Source organism: Arachis ipaensis, chromosome B05 (genome assembly GCF_000816755.2).
Source record: "Arachis ipaensis cultivar K30076 chromosome B05, Araip1.1, whole genome shotgun sequence".
NCBI classification, from domain to species: Eukaryota; Viridiplantae; Streptophyta; class Magnoliopsida; order Fabales; family Fabaceae; genus Arachis; species Arachis ipaensis.
Window position 1 is genome coordinate 88,162,796 of NC_029789.2, and position 8,971 is coordinate 88,171,766.

Consider the following 8,971-nt stretch of genomic DNA (forward strand, 5'->3'; position numbering starts at 1 on the left):
GCTACTCAAAACTAATTGATAAGTTTATAAATAAATAGTATTTTCAAAAATAATTATGTTGAATTATATTTAATTTTTAATTACTACTCTATCCTCTAATTTAATTAAAATTTTTATACTATCCGAATCCTAATCCTAATTCCCAAATCAAAATTCTAACTCTAAGACACACTCACCCACACCTCACTCTCCTCACTCTCAGTGCCGCACACAACACTCACACACCCCTCACGTATAAACACACACGCAGAGAGAAGAAGAGAGGAAAAAGAGGTGAAGGTTAATGCCGGCCAAGGCTCCGCTGTCATGCCTTGTCGCTACTGCTATAGTCGCCATCGCCGAGAGGAGAAGAGTCAGAGGAGAGAGACATCGAAATTGTCGCACGCGAGAGAAAGAGAACGCGATGGAGGAGAGATGAAGGGGTACTCTGTTGCCGCTGATGTTTCGACCGCCACTATTAGGGCTTGTTGCCATCACCGTCGCGTCTTGTCGCCATGAAGTCGTCGTCATCACTGCTTCGAAGGGAGCTGCCGCTGTCGATGTGATGAGGAGAAGGGGAAAGCAAATGGAAAAGAGTGTAAGATCCATTTGAATAATTAGATTTTTAGCTCTATTTTATAATTTAAAGAAAATTAATTTGATTATCTCCAAATATTGAATTGCAGTATTGAGTTTAAAATAATTTGTAAATTGATGATTAAATGATAATTTTATAGATAATATTATTGGATTCAAAATTAGTTTTCAATTACTCTATTACCCTTTAATTTTATTAAAATTACTAAACTACCCAAAATCTCCAATTTCATACACAAAACTCTAATTCCTAAATTAAACCCTAATTGACACTAACCCTAACCTAACACTCACCCTCACTTCCTTATCACATCAGCACCGCCTCACCACCTCACCCACCGCCATTTCACCTTTTTTTCCTCTCAGCTGCAATGCACATACCCAAATAAATGAAAAAGAGAGCGAGATCTGAGAGACATCAGAGGAGAAGACGATTAAGCCAAGGAAGGAGAGGGAGCGGCCGTCACACCGCCACCGTCGCACACCACCACCGGGTTGTCAAGGCCGTCGCGTCGCCGACGAAGGGAAGAGGGAGAGACGCGTAGAGTTCAGGAGAAAGAGAGAGATGCCGAACGCGGGGAGCATTCCTCGTCGCCTCGCTGTTTCACCGTCGCCCTCACCGCCAGCTCACCGCCAATCCGCCAACGAACAGCCATCGCTAGAGGAGCTTCGCGCCAGTTGTAAGAACCGGAATTTTCACGTATAACCGTTTTAATAAAATAATAATTTTTAACTGCCCGGAGTCGGTTTGAAAATGTAGAAATGTTCTTTTTAAAATATAAAGGTGAAATGTGATTTCAATGATTTTTTTTGAATTGAAAAATGTATTTTTTTCGAAAATTTTTTATAAAAATGCGTACCGATGGTTAAGCCGGTACTAGTCTGTCCGGTACCGCGTATTTTGGAAAATGAGATTTTGAAAATTAAATTTATTATTTTGAAAAAAGAAAAAAAAATTTAGAATAAAAAATCGGGCACTAATCTTAAAGGTTTTGGCCCAAAGTGGGCCAAACGGACCTAAAATGCTAACGGGTTAGACCGGACCTAAACTGGGTCCAAGGCCCAACATATATATGTATGTTTAATGAGCTTTAAGCTTATTTTTGCCCTAAAACAAAGAAAGGGGCGCTGATTGAGAAGAGAGGAGAGGTGAGGGTTTGGTCACTATTCACAACCACCTTCCGGTAACCATAACTTGAGTTACAGTGCTCCGATTGACGAGCCGTTTGCGGCCACGCGAAACTCTTATCAAGCTCTTCGTTTCTAGCTAAGCTTTGTTGGAAAGAAATTGAAATTCAAGCTCCATTTTCCAGCCATAATAATTCTGCATTTTTAGGTTTGGTTTTTGAGTAAGTTTTGTGAGTTTAGTTGTTTAGGGGTGATCTAGCATTAAAATATTGTTGGGTTTTGTCCCTAATCTCGTGGGTAAGGTAAGATTTCACTAAACCCTTGTCTTTAGTTATTTTGTGAACCTTAGGTTTGATGTTGGTATGTTTTATGATGTTAGATTGAATTTTGGTGTTTGTTGGAGTTGGTTTGAGGCTTTGGATCGAGCTTGGTGGTTTCGTTTTGGTGTTTGGTGCATTTTGGGAATCAGTCAAGGTATGGTTTCGGTTTTCTTTATGTAATATGTAATGTTTCGTGAACCTTAGGCTAGTTGACCTTAAGATAGGATTGAATGTTTGGGTGTATGTTTAATTGTATGTAATTTTGATGTTTGAAGATAAGTTGTATGGTGGTGATGATGATATGAAGTTTTGGGATGTGGGATGATGAAGGGGATTTTTGCCGGTTTAGAATTTCACTTTAGAAAAGAGAACTTCTTCATTGATAGCATATTCTAAACCGGCAATGGAATCCCAACATCAAAGTTTAAAATAAGATGTCACAATTCAACACAAAATAACTGGGAGTTTTAAGTCCCCGGTCGTTCTTCCTAGGAATTGCAATGAAATGCTCAATTATTGGCTATGAAGGAATGGGGGTTGATGGCAAGAGGCAAGAAATGGAAATGACAAGAAATTAAATAAGCAAACAATAACTAAATATCAAAAACAACTACACTCAAGCAATTAATCAAAAGGAATGGAAATTCAAATGCTAAGGAACCTCTTGGCAAAGATTGAGAGTCAAGGTATCTATCCTAGCCATTGACCATAAGTATATGATGATTATGAAGAGTTAATTCTTCTTAGTCAATCCTAACATCGAGAATAAGTCAAATAGGCATAATTGATCTCAATCCACAAGTCCTAGTCTACTCACTAATTAGCTTAGTGAAAGAATAGAGTTAGTGGAAACCAAATCAATTAACTACCCTAATATATCAATCAAGAATAGACATCAATGACTCAAGGTCACCAAAGTCCTCAATTCCTAGTCAAGAGTGGGGAAAAACTACACTAAAACTAAGCCAAGTATTTTATCAAATACTTGGTGTGCATGAAGATAAAATCACATTAAATTGCAACAATAATAAAATCTAAAGCTACCAAATATAAGAAAATAATAATAACAACTCAATTAAATAACAATAAACAAAGAAATATTAAATTACATTAATAGAAATTCAAATTAATAAGAGTTCATTAACAATAAAATAACTAAATAAAAAAAATAACAAATGAAACTAAAAGAAGCAAGATGCTAGAACAAGAAATAGTAAAGAAACTAAATCAAAACAAGAATTAAAGCATCAATCTAAGAGAAATTTAACTAAATCTAACATAATTCTAGAGAGAAGAGAGAGCTTCTCTCTCTAGAAATGACCTAGAACATGTCTAAAACTAAAACCTAATTGCTCTCCCCCTTTGTTTCCTCTTGAATTAGGGTTGAAATAGCTCAGAAAATGAGTTGGATTGGGTTCTGAAAGCCCAAAAATTGCTGCCAGCATTTTGCATTAAATGAGGTCATGTGCTGGCACCTGTGCGTACGCATGACTGCACGAACTTCCACCTGTGCGTACACGCACTTCATTGTGCGTACGCACACTTGCTGAAAAGCTCCAAACTCCATGTCTTCATGATTTCCCCACTTTTGCATGCTTTTTCCTCACTTCTTCAATCCATAATAGCCTTGTAAGCATGAAATCACTCAACAAATACATCAAGGCATCAAATAGAATTAAAGTGAATAAAATTTAGCAATTAAATGGCCTAAAAAGCATGTTTTTACTTTCAAGCACAATTTAGGAAGAAATCATGAAACTATACTATTTCAATGAATAAATGCAAGAAAAGTTGATGAAATCCACCAAATTAGAGCAAATAAATACCATAAAATGTAAATTTATCACATCCCCACACTTAAACAATAGCATGTTCTCATGCTATACTCAAGAAAGAAACAAGAATGGGATATTACATTTATTCAAAGTAAACTACCTATATGCAAATTACCTAACTACATGCAACTACTTGGTCAAAATAAATCAATTTCCAAGAATCATGTATGAACATAAGGGCTAAAGCAATCATAACCAAGTCAAATCCACAATTGAATTGAGTTCTACAAAAGAATTTACAAACTTGTAAGATAAGCAATAATAATAGGTGGAAGCATAGAATTGAGCAATTGAACCCCTCATCGGATGTGTATACACTCTAATCGCTCAAGTGTTTAGGGTTGATTCACTCAATTATCTCCTACCCATGCTTTCCAAGATTTGTTTTTCATCTAACAATCGACAATTATTCAATGTATGCATATAAGTATCATGAGGACTTTTCATGGTTATAATGGGGATAAGGTAAAGGTAAGGATGCATATGGTCAAATGAGCTTGAAATTTGAATCTTTGATTAGCCTAAGCTCTCACCAAACACATATAAAAACCTATACAATTCTAGTACAATACCTAGCTACCCATAATTCACTTTTTCACACACTCATGCATTCTTTTCAATTCACATCGCATATGCATTTTTATTTCTCAAATTTTGGGACATTTTGTCCCATTTTTATTGTTTTTTTTCTTTTTCTTCTTTTTATTTTATTTTATTTTTTTCATTTACATTTCTTGCCTCTTGCCATCAACACCCATTCCCTCATAGCCAATAATTGAGCATTTCATTGCAATTCCTATGGAGAACGATCCCAGACTTAAAACTCCCGGTTATTTTGTGTTGAATTGTGACATCTTCTTTTAAACTTTGATGTTGGGATTCCATTGCCGGTTTAGACTATGCTATCAATGAAGAAGTTCTCTTTTCTAGAGTGAAATTCTAAACCAGCACAAATTCCTTCATCAAGTTTTTGGTGTCGTTGCCGGGGAGTTGCAATGTGTGCTTATTGTTAGCTATTGTGCATATGTGAATATTGTGAATAGCTTATTTTTGGTTGATTAGTTGCTTGCTTTTGTTAGTTGTTAGGAGTTTGTTCTAGTTTCTCTTATTAGCTTTTGTTTTTATACCTCTTTTCTCTATGAAATCTCACCCCTTTGGCTTGGAGTTTAGTTGTTATGATGTTGTAGGAAGTGAGAACCTAAATGATGGAATGCATCATGAATTGTGGGATCAATTGAGTGATGAGTGACGTGGTGGAAATTGGCGGATTAAGAAATTGATGTAAGAGAAATGTTGCAAGTACAGTTCTTAACCAACAAAAATCCGCTTATCAGTTTAGAAGGGTTGTCACAAAATTAGAATTAAAATACTGGGAGTATGAATCCCAGGTCGTCTACCAACGAGTTGTAGAAAGATGTGCTATTTTATTAATCAGATGTTTTCAAAAATGGTTTTGAGTTTGATAAACAGGAAATTAAATAAGAGAATTTATGTAATTTAAATAAAAATCTTGACCGGGAGTAGATTAGTCGGAAAGTCTATCCTTGTTGGAGTTCTCCCAAGATTAATTGATAATTGAAGGTTGTTCTGCTTAGTTATCCTTTACCAGGTAGAGGAAAGTCAAGCAAGTTGAAAGTCTATTTCTATTCACAAGTTCTAATCCTCTCCCTTGGGAAGGATTAGTGTCAGTGACTAGAGGGTGATCCAACAATAAACCCAATTACAAATTTACTCTTGAGCATTCCAACTCAAGGTTCTCCTTTCAATCAACTCCCAATCAAGTTATGGAATTACTCGCTCATTATGAATGTAAACTTCACAAAATAAGAAAGGGAAATAAAGGAAGACATGATAAATAACAATAAAAAAGACCAATTAAAAATAAAAATAGTTCTTGTATTAATAAATTCTAAAAATAATCCAATAGTAATTCTTAACAAATTAAGGATATGAAAGAGTAAGTGATAAGTAAGGAAAACAAACTAGAATGATGAAGTCTTGGCGGAGGTAATAACTCTTCTCAATATCCCAAGCCAAAAAGCGATAAAAACAAAATCCTAAGAACTATGAATGTGTAGAGAGAAAACCCAGAGGAGGAGTAAAGTCAGATCTAAAAACTAAAAATCATGCGAAATGAATGTCTCCTCGTCTCTGCATGTTCCCTGGCTCTAATCTGCTTCTCTGGACCGAAAACTGGGTCAAAACATGGCCCAAAATCGCCCTCAGCGAATTCTACAAATTCTGCAGATCGCGCACGTCACGCGATCGCGTCACTCGTGCAGTTTCCAATCCATGCGTTCGCGTCAGGCACGCGAGCGCGTCACTACGATTTTTCCATTTCGCGCGATCGCGTGAGTCATGCGTCCGCGTCGCTTCTCGCTGGTCATCCCCTTAATTTCTTGTGTTCCTTCCATTTTTGCAAGCCTCCTCTCCAATTTCCAAGTCATTCATGCCCTATAAAGCCTGAAACACTTAACACAGGGGTCACGGCATCGAGTGGAATAAAGGAGAATTAAAATACGTAGTTAAAAGTCTCTAGAAAGCAAGTTTTCAACCATGGAGTAATTTGGGAAGGAATTGTAAATACATGCTAATCATATGAATAAGTGGGTAAAGATTTGATAAAACCACACAATTAAACACAATATAAACCATAAAATAATGGTTTATCAACCTCCCCATACTTAAACATTAGCATGTCCTCATGCTTAGTTGAAGGAGATAAGATAAATGAGTAGGAACATGTAAAACTCATGCAATGCAATGCAACCTATACATATGAATGCAACTATATGATTCTTGTCCACTTGGTTAAAAGTAAATAAGCTCTTCAAGACAATCACAAATCAAATTCCACTAATTTAATTCTTATACAGTAAGAACAGATAAAAATGTAAGAAGGTAGCTCATGAAAGCAGGGAACATAGAATTTAAGCATTGAACCCTCACTGATGATGTATGTACACTCTAGTTTCTCAAGTGTATAGGGTGATCACTCTACTCCTCTCTAATCATGCTTTCTAAAATTTGTTCTACACCTAACCAATCAACAACATTTAACGTACCAATGCAAACATCATGAGGTCTTTTCAAGGTTGTAATGGGGCCAAGGTAAGGGTAAGGGTACATATATGGCTAAGTAAGCTTATAAATTGAATCTTTAATTAACCTAAGCTTTCACCTAACACATATATATATTCTATATAATTTTAAATTTCATACCTAGCTACCCAAAATTTCCTTTTCACATTCCATACTCATGTATCAACTTTATTTTAATTTTATCATATATGCATTGATCTTTGAATTTTAACTTAGCATTGGGGTAATTTTGTCCCCTTATTTATTTATTGAATGTTTTTTTTTTGGACATGAAAATAAACACAGCTTATCAATGCACATGGATTTTTAATTTTTATAGTTTCACATGAGTAGGTACCCAAATTCCCATTATATTATCATGACACATTCCCTTATTATCTTTTGTTCCCACAATCTTCCCATACTCAATTAACACACAATTCTATCTCAAGCTAACCAAAGATTCAATTGGGATATATAATTATTTTTCCGCTTAAGGCTACTGATGTGGTAAAATACAGAACAAATGGGATTTAAAGGTTCAAAGTGGCTAACAAAGATAACTTAAGGGGTAGGCTTAATTGGGATAAGTGAGCTAAACAAATAATGGCCTCAATCATATGCAAGCATATAAATATATTAAACATTGGACATATAGGATGAAACAAAATATAGATTACAATCATAGAGAAGTAAACACACAAAAATAAAATATTTATGGTTAAATAAGGTAACCATGTAACTAAGCTCAAATCTTACGGGTTGTGTGTTCTTAACCTTTTAAACTATGTTCCAAATGCAACTTCAAGCAAAATTAACATAAAAGTTTTGATTAAAATTAGTGAAATTTTGTTCTAACAAAAATAGGGTCTTAGAAGAAACTTATTATCTTTTCAATCAAGTAGAACATGCATGCAACTAACCTAATACTATGCAATTTATCCTATTCTACAAAAGAAAAACTAACTAAATATCCTATTTTATTGGGGTTAAGGAAGAGAAATTACCTCCGGAAGTCAAGTACTGACCGACCTCCCCACACTTAAGGTTTTGCACCATCCTCGGTGCCATCTGTCAGGAACAAAGGTGGGCTGGTAGCAGTATCTCCACAATCGAGACTGTCATGGCTCCCTGTGCTGGTAAAGGAAGTGGAGTCCGGGGTGTCTGGGTCTTTGTAGTTTCCCATAAGTAGCTCCTTGAGGTATGTGAATCGGTGCTTGTTACGGCGCTCTCTTAGCTTTGCTTTGTGTTCCTGCCAATCCAACCTTTTAAGTATCTGATGAAGCAGTTGGTTTGTTGTAGGTGCATGTGGTGTTGAAGGAGGAATGTCTCCAGCCGGTTCAGTAGGTTGGCTTATAGTGGCTGCTGGAGGTCTGATATATTTCCCGTTAGGGACATATTGATCATCCCGTGGAAGCATGGCTTTGGTGTCCCCAGCTCTGTAGGAGACTCCGGCTGCTGAGACGAGATCTGAAACCAAGGCGGGAAAAGGTAAGTTGCCCGTAATTTGTACGTGTCCCATTGCATTCCGGATGTGTCTTGGTAAGTTTAGGTGCTGGTCTGTAAGGATACACCAGAGTAAAACAGCCATGTCTGCAGTGAAGGAGGACTCGTGGGTGCTCGGAAAGACATAATGGGACATGATCTACGCCCATACGCGAGCCTCCAAGGTAAGTGCAGAAGCCGATATTCCCTTAGGTCGGGAACGATGGTATCCGTAGATCCATCTGCTGCCAGGTTGTGCGATAACTCTGAGAACGGCGTCCCAGTCAAATTGGTACGTCTGGCGCTTGAGTGCGGCCTCTTGAAATTCGTCCAGTCCTTCTAAAGTAGGGGGAAGATCTAAAGCTCGGTGAATGGCCTCTTCTGTAAGGGAAACTTGCTTCTGACGGACATAGACAGATTGTAGGGTTGGCAGGTGGAGATTAGAGTAGAACTCGACTACCCAGGAAAGATTAACCTACCGTGGCTGTCTCTGTAGGAATCCCCATTTTCGTCGCTCAATTCGCGGCTCAACAAATTCAGCAATAC